The sequence below is a fragment of the Oncorhynchus gorbuscha genome, linkage group LG08, assembly GCF_021184085.1.
Source record: "Oncorhynchus gorbuscha isolate QuinsamMale2020 ecotype Even-year linkage group LG08, OgorEven_v1.0, whole genome shotgun sequence".
Lineage (NCBI taxonomy): Eukaryota > Metazoa > Chordata > Actinopteri > Salmoniformes > Salmonidae > Oncorhynchus > Oncorhynchus gorbuscha.
This window is the reverse complement of record NC_060180.1, coordinates 75,495,707-75,517,343: the sequence shown is the minus strand read 5'-3', so window position 1 is coordinate 75,517,343 and position 21,637 is coordinate 75,495,707. Positions and strand designations below refer to the sequence as shown.

Sequence of the window (21,637 nt, the reverse complement as noted above, 5' to 3'; positions counted from 1 at the left end):
ACGTAACGACGCTGTCGGTGTGATCGAAGCCTTAGTCTTACTGAAACACAGACTCCAAGACTATGACTGGTTTTTAGCAACCTCTGGATATCCCCCCTTTGCCCGTTGACTGAATCAATAGGTGGTTTTAAAAAAAATGTCCACACTAGCATAGCAGTTAATCTAAGAGACTCTATTTCAAGTATACAGCACAATACCCTGTATATAGCCTCCACATTGACTCTGTACCGTAACACCCTGTATATAGCTCCACATTGACTCTGTACCGTAACACCCTGTATATAGCCTCCACATTGACTCTGTACCGTAACACCCTGTATATAGCCTCCACATTGACTCTGTACCGTAACACCCTGTATATAGCCTCCACATTGACTCTGTACCGTAACACCCTGTATATAGCCTCCACATTGACTCTGTACCGTAACACCCTGTATATAGCCTCCACATTGACTCTGTACCGTAACACCCTGTATATAGCCTCCACATTGACTCTGTACCGTAATACTCTGTATATAGCCTCCACATTGACTCTGTACCGTAACACCCTGTATATAGCCTCCACATTGACTCTGTACCGTAACACCCTGTATATAGCCTCCACATTGACTATGTACTGTAACACCCTGTATAAAGCCTCCACATTGACTATGTACCGTAACACCCTGTATATAGCCTCCACATTGACTATGTACCGTAACACCCTGTATATTAGCCTCCACATTGACTATGTACCGTAACACCCTGTATATAGCCTCCACATTGACTATGTACCGTAACACCCTGTATATAGCCTCCACATTGACTATGTACCGTAACAACCTGTATATAGCCTCCACATTGACTATGTACCATAACACCCTGTATATAGTCTCCACATGAACTCTGTACCTCCGTCCAGGCTGCGCGACATGGTGTAGCGTTTGGAGGAGGAGCGTTCGAAGATGGGCGCGGCCCTGATGATCTGAGAGGAGACTCTCCGGGTCTGAGCCTGGGTTCTACCGCTGTAGCGGAACTTAGAACCAAGACCTAGGAACTTCTTCGGGGGGGCCTCTGGAGACACCAACCTGACAGAGGAGAAAAAGAGTTAAGACTAAATTCAACAATTATGTGATCAAAAAAAAAAATTATCTGTATATTTTACAATCATAATAATACATTTAATTTACAGTACATCAAAACAGATCTCAGACATGTTACTCGGCAGGGAAGCCTAGTGGTTAGAGCGTTGGACTAGTAACCGGAAGGTTGCAAGTTCAAACCCCTGAGCTGACAAGGTACAAATCTGTCGTTCTGCCCCTGAACAGGCAGTTAACAGGCCGTCATTGAAAATAAGAATTTGTTCTTAACTGACCTGACTAGTTAAATAAAGGTTAAAAAAACAAAAAAAACATTTTGTCTTAAAGGGATACATTTATCTGGAGATAAAAATGGCTTGTTACATTTTACAGTAAAGTTCTGATTAAAGATAAGTTTTCATTTTTTATAATGTTCTGCGGTGTTGCCTTCAGAAAGTATATACACACCGTCGACCTTCGACCTTATGTTGTGTTACAGCCTGAATTTAAAATGGAGATTTTGTGTCACTGGCCTACAACACTGTCGGATTCGACATTTTGAACACTGAGACATTAAAGACATGCTAGATCAGACGCATAGTATATTAATAAGGAGTGAAAGAGACTGGGTCTCTGTAGAAAGACAGATAGCTGTGGTGTTGGGTGGACAAGAGGAGAGCGATGTGTTGATACAGGGAGACAGATGGACCTCTGTGGATTAGGTGAAGGAGGGGTGTGTTGACAACCTCTGTGGATTAGGTGAAGGAGGGGTTGAGGTCAGGAGGTGAGGACAGAGGAGAGCGATGTGTTGATACAGGGGAGACAGATGGACCTCTGTGGATTAGGTGAAGGAGGGGTTGAGGTCAGGAGGTGAGGACAGAGATGTGTTGATACAGGGGAGACAGATGGACCTCTGTGGATTAGGTGAAGGAGGGGTTGAGGTCAGGACAGATTCTCTTAAGGGAGTAATAAATGTTTGGTATCCTGTTACCCTCTTTACTCTCTTCCTGTAGAACCATAAAATGCAAGGATTGGAGAGAAGGAGAAGGGTCTTAAGTGGGATATATATAGATTGGAGAAATGTTGAGTCTGAATACAGCTGTATAGAACCTTTGGGAAGAATTAAACTTGGTTAAAGCTTCTCTAGTGCGAGTTATTTACTCTGAAAAATAAGAAACCGAACACATACACATTTTTTATAAATGAATTATAAATGAAAAGCTGAACTGTATTGAGTCAATCAGTATTCAACCTCTTTGTTATGGCCTAAATAAGTTAATGAGTAAAAATGTGCTTAAGAATTCACATAATAAGTTGCATGGATTCAATCGGTGTCATTTTTTGAATGACTACCTCATCTCTGTACCCCACACATACAATGACTACCTCATCTCAGTACCCCACACACAATGACTACCTCATCTCAGTACCCCACACACACAATGACTACCTCATCTCAGTACCCCACACACACAATGACTACCTCATCTCAGTACCCCACACACACAATGACTACCTCATCTCAGTACCCCACACATACAATGACTACCTCATCTCAGTACCCCACACACACAATGACTACCTCATAATAATAATATAATAATAATAATCTCAGTACCCCACACATACAATGACTACCTCATCTCTGTACCCCACACATACAATGACTACCTCATCTCAGTACCCCACACACACAATGACTACCTCATCTCTGTACCCCACACACACAATGACTACCTCATCTCAGTACCCCACACATACAATGACTACCTCATCTCAGTACCCCACACACACAATGACTACCTCATCTCATAATAATATAATGACTAATCATCTCAGTACCCCACACATACAATGACTACCTCATCTCTGTACCCCACACACACAATGACTACCTCATCTCTGTACCCCACACATACAATGACTACCTCATCTCTGTACCCCACACATACAATGACTACCTCATCTCTGTACCCCACACATACAATGACTACCTCATCTCAGTACCCCACACAGACAATGACTACCTCATCTCTGTACCCCACACATACAATGACTACCTCATCTCAGTACCCCACACACACAATGACTACCTCATCTCAGTACCCCACACACACAATGACTACCTCATCTCAGTACCCCACACATACAATGACTACCTCATCTCAGTACCCCACACATACAATGACTACCTCATCTCAGTACCCCACACATACAATGACTACCTCATCTCAGTACCCCACACATACAATGACTACCTCATCTCAGTACCCCACACATACAATGACTACCTCATCTCAGTACCCCACACATACAATGACTACCTCATCTCAGTACCCCACACATACAATGACTACCTCATCTCAGTACCCCACACATACAATGACTACCTCATCTCAGTACCCCACACACACAATGACTACCTCATCTCAGTACCCCACACATACAATGACTACCTCATCTCAGTACCCCACACATACAATGACTACCTCATCTCAGTACCCCACACATACAATGACTACCTCATCTCAGTACCCCACACATACAATGACTACCTCATCTCAGTACCCCACACATACAATGACTACCTCATCTCAGTACCCCACACACACAATGACTACCTCATCTCAGTACCCCACACATACAATGACTACCTCATCTCAGTACCCCACACACACAATGACTACCTCATCTCAGTACCCCACACATACAATGACTACCTCATCTCAGTACCCCACACACACAATGACTACCTCATCTCAGTACCCCACACATACAATGACTACCTCATCTCAGTACCCCACACAATACAATGACTACCTCATCTCAGTACCCCACACACACAATGACTACCTCATCTCAGTACCCCACACACACAATGACTACCTCATCTCAGTACCCCACACATACAATGACTACCTCATCTCAGTACCCCACACACACAATGACTACCTCATCTCAGTACCCCACACACAAATGACTACCTCATCTCAGTACCCCACACATACAATGACTACCTCATCTCAGTACCCCACACACACAATGACTACCTCATCTCAGTACCCCACACACACAATGACTACCTCATCTCAGTACCCCACACACACAATGACTACCTCATCTCAGTACCCCACACACACAATGACTACCTCATCTCAGTACCCCACACACACAATGACTACCTCATCTCAGTACCCCACACACACAATGACTACCTCATCTCAGTACCCCACACACACAATGACTACCTCATCTCAGTACCCCACACATACAATGACTACCTCATCTCAGTACCCCACACACACAATGACTACCTCATCTCAGTACCCCACACATACAATGACTACCTCATCTCAGTACCCCACACACACAATAACTACCTCATCTCAGTACCCCACACACACAATGACTACCTCATCTCAGTACCCCACACATACAATGACTACCTCATCTCAGTACCCCACACATACAATGACTACCTCATCTCAGTACCCCACACACACAATGACTACCTCATCTCAGTACCCCACACACACAATGACTACCTCATCTCAGTACCCCACACATACAATGACTACCTCATCTCAGTACCCCACACACACAATAACTACCTCATCTCAGTACCCCACACATACAATGACTACCTCATCTCAGTACCCCACACATACAATGACTACCTCATCTCAGTACCCCACACATACAATGACTACCTCATCTCAGTACCCCACACATACAATGACTACCTCATCTCAGTACCCCACACATACAATGACTACCTCATCTCAGTACCCCACACATACAATGACTACCTCATCTCAGTACCCCACACATACAATGACTACCTCATCTCAGTACCCCACACACACAATAACTACCTCATCTCAGTACCCCACACACACAATGACTACCTCATCTCAGTACCCCACACACACAATGAATACCTCATCTCAGTACCCCACACACACAATGACTACCTCATCTCAGTACCCCACACACACAATGACTACCTCATCTCAGTACCCCACACACACAATGACCACCTCATCTCAGTACCCCACACACACAATGACTACCTCATCTCAGTACCCCACACACACAATGACTACCTCATCTCAGTACCCCACACACACAATGACTACCTCATCTCAGTACCCCACACACACAATGACTACCTCATCTCTGTACCCCACACACACAATGACTACCTCATCTCTGTACCCCACACACACAATGACTACCTCATCTCTGTACCTCACACACACAATGACTACCTCATCTCTGTACCCCACACATACAATGACTACCTCATCTCAGTACCCCACACATACAATGACTACCTCATCTCTGTACCCCACACATACAATGACTACCTCATCTCTGTACCCCACACATACAACGACTACCTCATCTCAGTACCCCACACATACAACGACTACCTCATCTCAGTACCCCACACATACACATAAGGTCCCTCAGTGGAGAAGTGAATTTCAAACACAAAGACCAGGGAGTACTTTTTCTTTAATGAGGCCAATATAAGGATCAAGACAAGGCCCAAATCCCAGTCATCAGCGTGAAGGAAAGGGGGGAGGAGGGCGAGGTGAAAGTAAGAATTCACTCTCAAAGGACTTTACAACAGCTATATTACTGTAAACCACCACTTCCCTCCGTTTTATTGGCCAACTTCCGTCATTGGAAAACAGGACTGGACGATCTACGATTAAGACTATCCTACCAACAAGACATTAAAAACTGTAATATCTTATGTTTCACCGATCGTCAGAACAACGACATGGATACAATGAGCTGGCTGGCATCTCAGTACATCCAGGACAAAGCATACAAGACTACCTCTATTTGTCAATAACAGCCCGCAATGTCAATATAAAAAGTCTCGACTAGAGTACCTCATCTAAGCTGTAGACCACACTATCTACTAAGAGAGTTTTAATCTATATTATTACCCCATCTATTTACTACACAAACTGATCCTGGCACAAGACCTGGACTCATCAATTTATAAGGCCATAAGAAACAACAAAATGCTCACCCAGAAGTGGCGCTCCTAGTGGCCGGGGACGTTAATGCAGGTAAACTTAAAACAGTTTTACCTCATTTCTACCAGCATGTCAGGAACCAGAGGGGGAAAACCTCTTGACAGAGCTTGAAGAATTTCTTTAAGAATCATTTGCAATATTGTACAATCCAGGTGTGCAAAGCTCTTAGAGACTTACCCAGAAAGACTCACAGCTCTTAGGGACTTACTCAGAAAGACTCACAGCTCTTAGGGACTTACCCAGAAAGACTCACAGCTCTTAGGGACTTACCCAGAAAGACTCACAGCTCTTAGAGACTTACCCAGAAAGAATCACAGCTCTTAGAGACTTACCCAGAAAGAATCACAGCTGTAATCACTCTTAGAAATTTACCCAGAAAGACTCACAGCTGTAATCGCTGCCAAAGGTGATTCTAACATGTTTTGACTCAGGGGTGTGAATACTTACGGAAATTTGATATTTCTGTATTTAATTTTCAATGAATTTACTACATTTTTCTACAAACATGTTTTCACCTCGTCATTATGAGGTGTTGTGGGTAGATGGGTGAGGGGAAAAAACATTTTGAATTCAGGCTGTAACACAACAAAATGTGGAATGAGTCAAGGGCTATGAATACCTGAAGACACCGTATCAAATTGTGAGGACAAACATCTCTTACCTGAAGAACGTGTGGTGCTCGACACAGGTCTTCCACAGCCTCTTGGCTGCACGGTGGTTAGGGAGCTTGAAGCCAATCGTGCTCTCGAACTGCTCAAACTGCAAGAGATGGTGATGTTACAAGTGTCTCAGAAGAGAGAGAGGAGAGGAAAGAGTGGGCAGGAGAGAGGAGAGAAAGATGAGAGGCGAGAGTGGGCAGGAGAGAGAGAGAGAGAGAGAGAGAGAGAGAGAGAGAGAGAGAGAGAGAGAGAGAGAGAGAGAGAGAGAGAAAGAGAGAAAGAGAGAAAGAGGAGAGACATGAGAGGAGGGAGAGGGGCAGTGGTCATGTCAGAAAAGAAGCAATTAACTGTCCTTAAATATAGTAGTCTGCAACTTTTAATTCATTTCCCAAATAGAAACTAATGTTATGACTAGGGACAAGAGGTTTTCACTGACCACATAACGTAACCAGGAAAAACCCTGGGCCACAAAGGAGTCGTCTGACCAGGCCCCGGGCCACAGAGGAGTCGTCTGACTAGACCCCGGGCCACAGAGAAGTGGCCTGACCAGACCCCGGGCCACAGAGAAGTCGTCTGACCAGGCCCCGGGCCACAGAGAAGTCGTCTGACTAGGCCCCGGGCCACAGAGAAGTCGTCTGACTAGACCCCGGGCCACAGAGAAGTCGTCTGACTAGACCCCGGGCCACAGAGAAGTCGTCTGACTAGGGGCCCAGAGAAGTCGTCTGACTAGGCCCCGGGCCACAGAGAAGTCGTCTGACTAGACCCCGGGCCACAGAGAAGTCGTCTGACTAGGCCCCGGGCCACAGAGAAGTGGCCTGACTAGGCCCCGGGCCATAGTTTTTCCTGGTCAAGTCACATGGTAAAACACCTGACTCGGTTTGTAACAGATCTACAGTTGTTGTTGTTGTTGTTGGTGTGTTTACCTCTCCGGGGCGTATCTTGATGTAGAAGTTGTTTCTCTTGTAGGAGATCTTGAGGACCTTGGGCCAGGCAAACCTGTTGATTCTCAGTCTGTCTCTGTAGATGAGCAGACCACTGGAGCACACTCCTAGCATGATCTCTACGCCTTCAGAGTCCTGGAACACACCCAATTAGTACACAAAGAAGGAGTTTCAGTGTGTATACCCACAATCACTAGGAAGTATGAAACAGAAGCACAACGCTAAGAAGGCAGTGATTGGTCTCTTTCTCTAACAGTCGTGGAGGGAGGAAGGGTAGAGGATGGGCAAGCGTTGGGTGCTGACGGTAACCGGCTACGGACAGGCAGTGATTGGTCTCTTTCTCTAACAGTCGTGGAGGGAGGAAGGGTAGAGGATGGGCGGACAGGCAGGCAGGATAACGGAGCATGGCTTCGTCTCTCACCTCCTACTCTACACGACGTGAGGGACGGGTGTATCTGGGGTCCGAGGAGGGGGTGGGGGGGGGGAGCACACGTTGGAGAGGGTGATGATGGGTATAAAAAAAACGACCGCTAAGCTAAAGTCATGCGTGAGTAATAAACACACCACACGATGCAGCGGGTCGCTTACCTCCCCTTTAGCTGGAGCCAAACACTCAAACAGGCTTCCCACCAACTAGCCAGGTGGTTTAATGAGAGGAGAGAAAACAACAATGCTGATCCCATTCAACGGGTCAAATGGATTATTAAATGACGAAAAATAAATATTCAAAGTGTTCTAGTGGATGGAAGCTACACTACTAATCTGTATTCAAAGTTCTACTACTAATCTGTATTCAAAGTGTTCTAGTGGATGGAAGCTACTTCTCTCTGTCCCTCACTACTAATCTGTATTCAAAGTGTTCTAGTGGATGGAAGCTACTTCTCTCTGTCCCTCACTACTAATCTGTATTCAAAGTGTTCTAGTGGATGGAAGCTACTTCTCCTGTCCCTCACTACTAATCTGTATTCAAAGTGTTCTAGTGGATGGAAGCTACACTACTAATCTGTATTCAAAGTGTTCTAGTGGATGGAAGCTACTTCTCCCTGTCCCTCACTACTAATCTGTATTCAAAGTGTACTAGGGGATGAAAGCTACTTCTCTCTGTCCCTCACTACTAATCTGTATTCAAAGTGTACTAGGGAACGCCGTTCCTCCTTAGTTGACTCTTAAGGGACCGTCATCAATATGTCAGTCTCACCTAGATGGGATACTTTCACTGTTCAAAGTGCTGTATGATATCTGACCAGTATCTGCCATCGGGATCAACAGTGACGTTTCCAATGTGTTGCAATGAGTGGTGTGTCATTCTGGCAATCTGACGCTGCTGGCCTGGTCTGTCTGTCGGTCTCTCCGCGTCGGTCTGTTCGTACGTCTCTCTCTACATCGGTCTGTCTCTACATCGGTCGGTCTGTCTTTCGGTCTCTATATCGGTCTGTCTGTCGGTCCCTCCGCGTCGGTCTGTTCGCACGTCTCTCTCTACATCGGTCGGTCTGTCTGTCTCCCTCTACATCGGTCGGTCTGTCTGTCTGTTTGTCTCTACATCGGTCTGTCTGTCTGTCTGTCTCTACATCGGTCTGTCTGTCTGTCTGTCTCTACATCGGGCTGTCTGTCTGTCTGTCTCTACATCGGTCGGTCTGTCTGTCTGTCTGTCTCTACATCGGTCGGTCGGTCTGTCTGTCTGTCTCTACATCGGTCGGTCGGTCTGTCTGTCTGTCTCTACATCGGTCGGTCGGTCTGTCTGTCTGTCTCTACATCGGTCGGTCGGTCTGTCTGTCTGTCTCTACATCGGTCGGTCGGTCTGTCTGTCTGTCTCTACATCGGTCGGTCGGTCTGTCTGTCTGTCTGTCTCTACATCGGTCGGTCGGTCTGTCTGTCTGTCTGTCTCTACATCGGTCGGTCGGTCTGTCTGTCTGTCTGTCTCTACATCGGTCGGTCTGTCTGTCTGTCTGTCTCTACATCGGTCGGTCTGTCTGTCTCTACATCGGTCGGTCGGTCTGTCTGTCTGTCTCTACATCGGTCTGTCTGTCTGTCTCTACATCGGTCGGTCTGTCTGTCTCTACATCGGTCGGTCGGTCTGTCTGTCTGTCTCTACATCGGTCGGTCGGTCTGTCTGTCTGTCTGTCTCTACATCGGTCGGTCGGTCGTCTGTCTGTCTCTACATCGGTCGGTCGGTCTGTCTGTCTGTCTCTACATCGGTCGGTCGGTCTGTCTGTCTGTCTCTACATCGGTCGGTCGGTCTGTCTGTCTGTCTCTACATCGGTCGGTCGGTCGTCTGTCTGTCTCTACATCGGTCGGTCGGTCTGTCTGTCTGTCTCTACATCGGTCGGTCGGTCTGTCTTTCGGTCTCTACATCGGTCTGTCTGTCGGTCTCTCCGCGTCTGGTCTGTTCTGTCTCTCTCTACATCGGTCGGTCTGTCTGTCTGTCTGTCTCTACATCGGTCGGTCGGTTCGTCTGTCTGTCTGTCTGTCTCTACATCGGTCGGTCGGTCTGTCTGTCTGTCTCTACATCGGTCGGTCGGTCTGTCTGTCTGTCTCTACATCGGTCGGTCGGTCTGTCTGTCTGTCTCTACATCGGTCTGTCTGTCTGTCTCTACATCGGTCGGTCTGTCTGTCTCTACATCGGTCGGTCGGTCTGTCTGTCTGTCTCTACATCGGTCGGTCTGTCTGTCTGTCTGTCTCTACATCGGTCGGTCTGTCTGTCTGTCTCTACATCGGTCGGTCGGTCTGTCTGTCTGTCTCTACATCGGTCGGTCGGTCTGTCTGTCTGTCTCTACATCGGTCGGTCGGTCTGTCTGTCTGTCTCTACATCGGTCGGTCGGTCTGTCTGTCTGTCTCTACATCGGTCGGTCGGTCTGTCTGTCTCTACATCGGTCGGTCGGTCTGTCTGTCTGTCTCTACATCGGTCGGTCGGTCTGTCTTTCGGTCTCTACATCGGTCTGTCTGTCGGTCTCTCCGCGTCGGTCTGTTCGCACGTCTCTCTCTACATCGGTCGGTCTGTCTGTCTGTCTGTCTCTACATCGGTCGGTCGGTCTGTCTGTCTGTCTCTACATCGGTCTGTCTGTCTGTCTCTACATCGGTCGGTCTGTCTGTCTCTACATCGGTCGGTCGGTCTGTCTGTCTGTCTCTACATCGGTCGGTCGGTCTGTCTGTCTGTCTGTCTCTACATCGGTCGGTCTGTCTGTCTGTCTCTACATCGGTCGGTCGGTCTGTCTGTCTGTCTCTACATCGGTCGGTCGGTCTGTCTGTCTGTCTCTACATCGGTCGGTCGGTCTGTCTGTCTGTCTCTACATCGGTCGGTCGGTCTGTCTGTCTCTACATCGGTCGGTCGGTCTGTCTGTCTGTCTCTACATCGGTCGGTCGGTCTGTCTTTCGGTCTCTACATCGGTCTGTCTGTCGGTCTCTCCGCGTCGGTCTGTTCGCACGTCTCTCTCTACATCGGTCGGTCTGTCTGTCTGTCTGTCTCTACATCGGTCGGTCGGTCTGTCTGTCTGTCTGTCTGTCTCTACATCGGTCGGTCGGTCTGTCTGTCTGTCTCTACATCGGTCGGTCGGTCTGTCTGTCTGTCTCTACATCGGTCGGTCGGTCTGTCTGTCTGTCTCTACATCGGTCTGTCTGTCTGTCTCTACATCGGTCGGTCTGTCTGTCTCTACATCGGTCGGTCGGTCTGTCTGTCTGTCTCTACATCGGTCGGTCGGTCGTCTGTCTGTCTGTCTCTACATCGGTCGGTCTGTCTGTCTGTCTCTACATCGGTCGGTCGGTCTGTCTGTCTGTCTCTACATCGGTCGGTCGGTCTGTCTGTCTGTCTCTACATCGGTCGGTCGGTCTGTCTGTCTGTCTCTACATCGGTCGGTCGGTCTGTCTGTCTCTACATCGGTCGGTCGGTCTGTCTGTCTCTACATCGGTCGGTCGGTCTGTCTGTCTGTCTCTACATCGGTCGGTCGGTCTGTCTTTCGGGTCTCTACATCGGTCTGTCTGTCGGTCTCTCCGCCGGTCTGTTCGCACGCTCTCTACATCGGTCGGTCTGTCTGTCTGTCTGTCTCTACATCGGTCGGTCGGTCTGTCTGTCTGTCTGTCTCTACATCGGTCGGTCGGTCTGTCTGTCTGTCTCTACATCGGTCGGTCGGTCTGTCTGTCTGTCTCTACATCGGTCGGTCGGTCTGTCTGTCTCTACATCGGTCGGTCTGTCTGTCTGTCTCTACATCGGTCGGTCGGTCTGTCTGTCTGTCTCTACATCGGTCGGTCGGTCTGTCTGTCTCTACATCGGTCGGTCGGTCTGTCTTTCGGTCTCTACATCGGTCTGTCTGTCGGTCTCTCCGCGTCGGTCTGTTCGCACGTCTCTCTCTACATCGGTCGGTCTGTCTGTCTCTCTCTACATCGGTCGGTCTGTCTGTCTCTCTCTACATCGGTCGGTCTGTCTGTCTCCCTCTACATCGGTCGGTCTGTCTGTCTCCCTCTACATCGGTCGGTCTGTCTGTCTGTCTGTCTCTACATCGGTCTGTCTGTCGGTCCCTCCGCGTCGGTCTGTTCGCACGTCTCTCTCTACATCGGTCGGTCGGTCTCTCTCTACATCGGTCGGTCTGTCTGTCTCCCTCTACATCGGTCGGTCTGTCTGTCTGTTTGTCTCTACATCGGTCTGTCTGTCTGTCTGTCTGTCTGTCTCTACATCGGTCTGTCTGTCTGTCTGTCTCTACATCGGTCTGTCTGTCTGTCTGTCTCTACATCGGTCTGTCTGTCTGTCTGTCTCTACATCGGTCGGTCGGTCTGTCTGTCTCTACATCGGTCGGTCGGTCTGTCTGTCTCTACATCGGTCGGTCGGTCTGTCTGTCTCTACATCGGTCGGTCGGTCTGTCTGTCTGTCTCTACATCGGTCGGTCTGTCTGTCTCTACATCGGTCGGTCGGTCTGTCTGTCTGTCTCTACATCGGTCTGTCTGTCTGTCTCTACATCGGTCGGTCTGTCTGTCTCTACATCGGTCGGTCGGTCTGTCTGTCTGTCTCTACATCGGTCGGTCGGTCTGTCTGTCTGTCTCTACATCGGTCGGTCTGTCTGTCTGTCTCTACATCGGTCGGTCGGTCTGTCTGTCTGTCTCTACATCGGTCGGTCGGTCTGTCTGTCTGTCTCTACATCGGTCGGTCGGTCTGTCTGTCTGTCTCTACATCGGTCGGTCGGTCTGTCTGTCTCTACATCGGTCGGTCGGTCTGTCTGTCTGTCTCTACATCGGTCGGTCGGTCTGTCTTTCGGTCTCTACATCGGTCTGTCTGTCGGTCTCTCCGCTGTCTGTTCGCACGCTCTCTCTACATCGGTCGGTCTGTCTGTCTGTCTGTCTCTACATCGGTCGGTCGGTCGGTCTGTCTGTCTGTCTGTCTCTACATCGGTCGGTCGGTCTGTCTGTCTGTCTCTACATCGGTCGGTCGGTCTGTCTGTCTGTCTCTACATCGGTCGGTCGGTCTGTCTGTCTGTCTCTACATCGGTCTGTCTGTCTGTCTCTACATCGGTCGGTCTGTCTGTCTCTACATCGGTCGGTCGGTCTGTCTGTCTGTCTCTACATCGGTCGGTCGGTCTGTCTGTCTGTCTGTCTCTACATCGGTCGGTCTGTCTGTCTGTCTCTACATCGGTCGGTCGGTCTCGTCTGTCTGTCTCTACATCGGTCGGTCGGTCTGTCTGTCTGTCTCTACATCGGGTCGGTCGGTCTGTCTGTCTGTCTCTACATCGGGTCGGTCGGTCTCCGTCTGTCTCTACATCGGGTCGGTCGGTCTCGTCTGTCTGTCTCTACATCGGTCGGTCGGTCTGTCTTTCGGTCTCTACATCGGTCTGTCTGTCGGTCTCTCCGCTGTCGGTCTGTTCGCACGCCTCTCTACATCGGTCGGTCTGTCTGTCTGTCTGTCTCTACATCGGTCGGTCGGTCGGTCTGTCTGTCTGTCTGTCTCTACATCGGTCGGTCGGTCTGTCTGTCTGTCTCTACATCGGTCGGTCGGTCTGTCTGTCTGTCTCTACATCGGTCGGTCGGTCTGTCTGTCTCTACATCGGTCGGTCGTCTGTCTGTCTCTACATCGGTCGGGTCGGTCCTGTCTGTCTCTACATCGGTCGGTCGGTCTGTCTGTCTCTACATCGGTCGGTCGGTCTGTCTTTCGGTCTCTACATCGGTCTGTCTGTCGGTCTCTCCGCCGGTCTGTTCGCATCGCTCTCTACATCGGTCGGTCTCGTCTGTCTCTCTCTACATCGGTCGGTCTGTCTGTCTCTCTCTACATCGGTCGGTCTGTCTGTCTCCTCTACATCGGTCGGTCTGTCTGTCTCCTCTACATCGGTCGGTCTGTCTGTCTGTCTGTCTCTACATCGGGTCTGTCTGTCGGTCCTCCGCTCGTCTGTTCGCACGTCTCTCTACATCGGTCGGTCGGTCTCTCTACATCGGTCGGTCTGTCTGTCTCCTCTACATCGGTCGGTCTGTCTGTCTGTTTGTCTCTACATCGGTCTGTCTGTCTGTCTGTCTGTCTGTCTCTACATCGGTCTGTCTGTCTGTCTGTCTCTACATCGGTCTGTCTGTCTGTCTGTCTCTACATCGGTCTGTCTGTCTGTCTGTCTCTACATCGGTCGGTCGGTCTGTCTGTCTCTACATCGGTCGGTCGGTCTGTCTGTCTCTACATCGGTCGGTCGGTCTGTCTGTCTGTCTCTACATCGGTCGGTCGGTCTGTCTGTCTCTACATCGGTCGGTCGGTCTCTGTCTCTACATCGGTCGGTCGGTTCGTCTGTCTGTCTCTACATCGGGTCGGTCGTCTGTCTGTCTCTACATCGGTTGGTCGGTCTGTCTGTCTGTCTCTACATCGGTCGGGTCGGTCGGTCTGTCTGTCTGTCTCTACATCGGTCGGTCGGTCTGTCTGTCTGTCTCTACATCGGTCGGTCGGTCTGTCTGTCTGTCTCTACATCGGTCGGTCGGTCTGTCTGTCTGTCTCTACATCGGTCGGTCGGTCTGTCTGTCTGTCTCTACATCGGTCGGTCGGTCTGTCTGTCTGTCTCTACATCGGTCGGTCGGTCTGTCTGTCTGTCTCTACATCGGTCGGTCTGTCTGTCTGTCTCTACATCGGTCGGTCGGTCTGTCTGTCTGTCTCTACATCGGTCGGTCGGTCTGTCTGTCTGTCTCTACATCGGTCGGTCGGTCTGTCTGTCTGTCTCTACATCGGTCGGTCTGTCTGTCTGTCTGTCTCTACATCGGTCGGTCGGTCTGTCTGTCTGTCTCTACATCGGTCGGTCGGTCTGTCTGTCTGTCTCTACATCGGTCGGTCGGTCTGTCTGTCTCTACATCGGTCGGTCGGTCTGTCTGTCTCTACATCGGTCGGTCGGTCTGTCTGTCTGTCTCTACATCGGTCGGTCGGTCTGTCTTTCGTCTCTACATCGGTCTGTCTGTCGGTCTCTCCGGTCGGTCTGTTCGCACGCTCTCTCTACATCGGTCGGTCTGTCTGTCTCTCTCTACATCGGTCGGTCTGTCTGTCTCCCTCTACATCGGTCGGTCTGTCTGTCTCCCTCTACATCGGTCGGTCTGTCTGTCTCTCTCTACATCGGTCGGTCTGTCTGTCTGTCTCTCTCTACATCGGTCGGTCTGTCTGTCTGTCTCTCTCTCTACATCGGTCGGTCTGTCTGTCTGTCTCTCTACATCGGTCGGTCTGTCTGTCCGTCTCTACATCGGTCTGTCTGTCTGTCTGTCCGCTCTCTACATCGGGTCTGTCTGTCTGTCTGTCCGCTCTCTACATCGGTCTGTCTGTCTGTCTGTCCGTCTCTACATCGGTCTGTCTGTCTGTCTGTCCGTCTCTACATCGGTCGGTCTGTCTGTCCGTCCGTCTCTACATCGGGTCGGTCTGTCGTCCGTCCGTCTCTACATCGTCGGTCCGTCCGTCTCTACTCTACATCGGTCGGTCGGTCTGTCTGTCTGTCTCTACATCGGTCGGTCGGTCTGTCTTTCGGTCTCTACATCGGTCTGTCTGTCGGTCTCTCCGCGTCGGTCTGTTCGCACGTCTCTCTCTACATCGGTCGGTCTGTCTGTCTCTCTCTACATCGGTCGGTCTGTCTGTCTCCCTCTACATCGGTCGGTCTGTCTGTCTCTCTCTACATCGGTCGGTCTGTCTGTCTGTCTCTCTCTACATCGGTCGGTCTGTCTGTCTGTCTCTCTCTACATCGGTCGGTCTGTCTGTCTGTCTCTCTCTACATCGGTCGGTCTGTCTGTCTGTCCGTCTCTACATCGGTCGGTCTGTCTGTCTGTCCGTCTCTACATCGGTCTGTCTGTCTGTCCGTCCGTCTCTACATCGGTCTGTCTGTCTGTCCGTCCGTCTCTACATCGGTCTGTCTGTCTGTCCGTCCGTCTCTACATCGGTCGGTCTGTCTGTCCGTCCGTCTCTACATCGGTCGGTCTGTCCGTCCGTCTCTACATCGGTCGGTCGGTCTGTCCGTCCGTCTCTACATCGGTCGGTCGGTCTGTCCGTCCGTCTCTACATCGGTCGGTCGGTCTGTCCGTCCGTCTCTACATCGGTCGGTCGGTCTGTCCGTCCGTCTCTACATCGGTCGGTCGGTCTGTCCGTCCGTCTCTACATCGGTCGGTCGGTCTGTCCGTCCGTCTCTACATCGGTCGGTCGGTCTGTCCGTCCGTCTCTACATCGGTCGGTCGGTCTGTCCGTCCGTCTCTACATCGGTCGGTCGGTCCGTCCGTCTCTACATCAGTCGGTCGTCTGTCCGTCCGTCTCTACATCGGTCGGTCGGTCCGTCCGTCTCTACATCGGTCGGTCGGTCCGTCCGTCTCTACATCGGTCGGTCGGTCCGTCCGTCTCTACATCGGTCGGTCGTTCGGTCTGTCCGTCCGTCTCTACATCGGTCGGTCGGTCGGTCTGTCCGTCCGTCTCTACATCGGTCGGTCGGTCTGTCCGTCCGTCTCTACATCGGTCGTCGGTCGGTCTGTCCGTCCGTCTCTACATCGGTCGGTCGGTCGGGTTCGTCCGTCCGTCTCTACATCGGTCGGTCGGTCGGGTCTCGTCCGTCCGTCTCTACATCGGTCGGTCGGTCGGTGTCCGTCCGTCTCTACATCGGTCGGTCGGTCGGTCTGTCCGTCCGTCTCTACATCGGGTCGGTCGGTCGGTCCGTCCGTCTCTACATCGGTCGGTCGGTCGGTCTGTCCGTCCGTCTCTACATCGGGTCGGGTCGGTCGGTCGTCCGTCCGTCTCTACATCGGCCGGTCGGTCGGGTCTGTCCGTCCGTCTCTACATCGGTCGGTCGGTCGGTCCGTCCGTCCGTCTCTACATCGGTCGGTCGGTCCGTCCGTCTCTACATCGGTCGGTCGGTCTCGTCCGCCCGTCTCTACATCGGGTCGGTCGGTCTGTCCGTCCGTCTCTACATCGGGGTCGGTCGGTCCGTCCGTCTTACATCGGGTCGGTCGGTCGGTCTGTCCGTCCGTCTCTACATCGGTCGGTCGGGTCGGGTGTCCGTCCGTCTCTACATCGGCCGGTCGGTCTGTCCGTCCGTCTCTACATCGGGTCGGTCGGTCTGTCCGTCCGTCTCTACATCGGGTCGGTCTGTCCGCCCGTCTCTTCATCGGGTCGGGTCGGTCCGTCCGTCCGTCTCTACATCGGTCGGTCGGTTGTCCGTCCCGTCTCTACATCGGTCGGTCGGTCTGTCCGTCCGTCTCTACATCGGTCGGTCGGTCGTCCGTCTGTCTCTACATCGGGTCGGTCGGTTCGTCCGTCCGTCTCTACATCGGTCGGTCGGTCGTCCGTCTGTCTCTACATCGGTCGGTCGGTCTGTCCGTCCGTCTCTACATCGGTCGGTCGGTCCGTCTGTCTCTACATCGGTCGGTCGGTCGGTCCGTCTCTACATCGGTCGGTCGGTCTGTCCGTCTCTACATCGGTCGGTCTGTCCGTCCGTCTCTACATCGGTCGGTCGCTCTGTCTGTCCGTCTCTACATCGGGTCGGTCGGGTCGGTCTGTCCGTCCGTCTCTACATCGGTCGGTCGGTCGTCTGTCCGTCCGTCTCTACATCGGTCGGTCGGTCTGTCTGTCCGTCCGTCTCTACATCGGGTCGGTCGGTCGGTCTGTCCGTCCGTCTCTACATCGGTCGGTCGGTCGGTCTCTCCGTCCGTCTGTCTACATCGGGTCGGTCGGTCTGTCCGTCTGTCTCTACATCGGTCGGTCGGTCTGTCCGTCTGTCTCTACATCGGTCGGTCGGTCGGTCTGTCCGTCCGTCTCTACATCGGGTCGGTCGGTCGGTCTGTCCGTGTCTCTACATCGGTCGGTCGGTCGGTCTGTCCGTCCGTCTCTACATCGGTCGGTCGGTCGGTCTGTCCGTCCGTCTCTACATCGGTCGGTCGGTCTGTCCGTCCGTCTCTACATCGGTCGGTCGGTCTGTCCGTCCGTCTCTACATCGGTCGGTCGGTCGGTCTGTCCGTCCGTCTCTACATCGGGTCGGTCGGTCGGTCGGTCTGTCCGTCTGTCTCTACATCGGTCGGTCGGTCTGTCCGTGTCTCTACATCGGGTCGGTGGTCGTCCGTCCGTCTCTACATCGGTCGGGTGTCTGTCCGTCCCGTCCGTCTACATCGGGTCGTCCGTCCGTGTCTCTACATCGGGGTCGGTCGGTCTGTCCGTCTCTCTACATCGGTCGGTCGGTCTGTCCGTCCGTCTCTACATCGGGTCGGCCCAATCCGTCCGAATACTACATCGGGTCGGTCCCGTCCGTCCGTCTACATCGGGTCGGTCTGTCCGAAACTAACATCGGATGGTCGTCAGTGGTCCGCTCTACATCGGTCGGTCGCTCGTCCGCTCTCTACATCGGTCGGTCGTTCTGTCTGTCCGTCCGTGAAGCGGGTCGGTCGGTCGGATGTCCGTCCGTCAGTGAATCGGGTCGGTCGGTCGGTAACAGTCCGTGAAACTAACAGAGATGGTAACAGTCAGTGAAACTAATCGGGTCGGTCGGTCAGTCAGTCCGAAACTAACATCGGGTCGGGTCGGTCGGGTCAGTCCGTAACTCTACAGAGATCGGTCGGGTCTGTCCGTGAAACTCTACATCGGTCGGTCGGTAACAGTCCGTGAAGCTACATCGGACGGTAACAGTCTCGTCCGTCCGTCTCTACATCGGATGGTCGGTCGGGTCAGTCCGAAACTAACAGAGATGGTAACAGTCGGTGTCCGTCCGTGGTACATCGGTCGGTCGGGTAACGAGATGGTCCAGTCAGTGAAACTAATCGAGATGGTAACAGTCAGTCCGTAACAGTGGTAATCGTCGGTCGAAACTAACGGATGGTCCGTCCCGTGAAGCTCTACAGGACGGTCGGTCGGGTCGGTCTGTCCGTCCGGTACATCGGTCGGTCGGTAACGGTCAGTCCGAAACTAACATCGGATCGGTCGGTCGGGTTCGTCCGTCCGTCTCTACATCGGATGGTAACGGTCGGTTGTCCGTCCTGTCTACATCGGGTCGGTCTGTCCGCCTCTACATCGGTCAGTCGGTCGGTCTGTCAGTCAGTGAAACTAACAGACATCGGTAACGGTCGTGGTTCGTCCGCCCGCTTCTACATCGGGGTCGGAAGCTCGGAGATGGTCCGTCCGTCTCTACATCGGAGGTCGGTCCGTCCGTCCGGCTCTACATCGGTCGGTCGGTTGTCCGCCCAGTCTGTACATCGGTCGGTCGGTCCGTCCGTCCGTCTCTACATCGGCCGGTCGGTCGTCCGCCCGCCTCTGACAAAGCATCGTCGGTGGTCGTCCGAGTTTCTACATCGTGGTGTATGGTCGGTTCGTCCGTCTGTCCGTATGTACATCGGTGGTCGGTCTGTCCGTGGTGTATCGGTCGGTCGGTCTGTCCGCCCGTCCCTACATCGGGTGTCGGTAGGTCGGTCGGTCCGCTCTACATCGGGTCGGTTGTGTCCGTGTCTGTTCGGTCGGTCGGTCGGGTCCGTCCGTGTCTACATCGGTCGGTCGGTCGGTCGGTCCGTCTACATCGGTCGGTCGGTGTATGTCCGTCCCGTGTCTACATCGGTGGTCGGTCTGTCCGTGTCTGTAGGTGTCGGTCGTCTGTCCGTGTGTGGTGTACATCGGTTGGTCGGTCCGTCCGTCTCTACATCGGGTGGTCGGTCCGTGTGTGTACATCGTCGGTGTCCGTCCGGTGTGTACATCGGTCGGTCGGTGTCCGTGTGTGTGTGTGTCGTGTGGTCGGTCCGTCCGTGTGTGTGTATGTCGGTGTCTCTTGTGTGTATGTGTGTCCGTGTGTGTGTGTACATCGGTGTCCGTCCGTCTCTGTGTCGTGTCCGTCCGTCTGTACATCGGTCGGTCCGTCCGTCTCTACATCGGTCGGTCTGTCCGTCTCTACACCGGTGTCTGTCGTGTCTGTCTGTCTCTACACCGGTCGGTGTGTCTGTCTGTCTGTCTCTACACCGGTCGGTCTGTCTGTCTGTCTGTCTCTACACCGTGTCGGTCTGTCTGTCTGTCTGTCTCTACACCGGTGTCGGTGTCTGTCTGTCTGTCTCTACACCGGTCGGTCTGTCTGTCTGTCTCTACACCGGTCGGTCTGTCTGTCTGTCTGTACACCGGTCGGTCTGTCTGTCTGTCTCTACATCGGTCGGTCTGTCTGTCTGTCTCTACATCGGTCGGTCTGTCTGTCTGTCTCTACATCGGTCGGTCTGTCTGTCTGTCTCTACATCGGTCTGTCTGTCTGTCTCTACATCGGTCTGTCTGTCTGTCTCTACATCGGTCTGTCTGTCTGTCTCTACATCGGTCTGTCTGTCTGTCTCTACATCGGTCTGTCTGTCTGTCTCTATGTCGGTCTGTCTGTCTGTCTGTCTCTACATTGGTCTGTCTGTCTGTCTCTACATCGGTCTGTCTGTCTGTCTGTCTCTCTCTACATCGGTCTGTCTGTCTGTCTCTCTCTACATCGGTCGGTCTGTCTGTCTGTCTCGCCCCTCCTCCATCTGTCTGCCCAATGAGATGAATACAATCAAACACGTCATTAAGACAGAGGAGGCGGAGCCTCATGGAGTCAGTGAAACTAACAGAGATGGTAACAGTCAGTGAAACTAACAGAGATGGTAACAGTCAGTGAAACTAACAGAGATGGTAACAGTCAGTGAAGCTAACAGAGATGGTAACAGTCAGTGAAGCTAACAGAGATGGTAACAGTCAGTGAAGCTAACAGAGATGGTAACAGTCAGTGAAGCTAACAGAGATGGTAACAGTCAGTGAAACTAACAGCGATGGTAACAGTCAGTGAAACTAACAGAGATGGTAACAGTCAGTGAAGCTAACAGAGATGGTAACAGTCAGTGAAACTAACAGAGACGGTAACAGTCAGTGAAACTAACAGACGGTAACAGTCAGTGAAACTAACAGAGATGGTAACAGTCAGTGAAACTAACAGAGATGGTAACAGTCAGTGAAACTAACAGAGATGGTAACAGTCAGTGAAACTAACAGAGATGGTAACAGTCAGTGAAGCTAACAGAGATGGTAACAGTCACTGAAGCTAACAGAGATGGTAACAGTCAGGCAGCAGTCCTGCTAGAGCGGAGGAAGATGGCCCAGGCAGTTGGCTCACAGCACATACAGACATTGAAGTAGCAGCCCAGTGTTGCTGTTAAGCATGGTATCGACATCACTGAGACAGCAGCGGTGCATTGGAAGGACTAGCAGAGTGCCTCTGACAAAGCAGTGAAGTGAGAGAGAGAGTTTGGTCAACTGTGTCCTGTAGGTGTGGTGTATGTAGGTATGTGGTGTATGTAGGTTGTGTGGTGTATGTTGGTGTGTGTGTGTGGGTGTATGTAGGTGTGGTGTATGTAGGTGTATGTAGTTGTGGTGTATGTTGGTGTGTGTGGTGTATGTTGGTGTGTGTGGTGTGTGTTGGTGTGTGTGGTGTGTGTGTGTAGGTGTGGTGTATGTAGGTATGTGGTGTATGTAGGTTGTGTGGGTGTAT

General features: G+C 51.9%; 1 pseudogene; it reads right to left on the bottom strand.

Moving 5' to 3' along the window:
- The window catches only part of LOC124042185, a 97,811-nt pseudogene that overhangs the window by 40,147 nt on the left and 36,027 nt on the right, over positions 1-21,637 (bottom strand).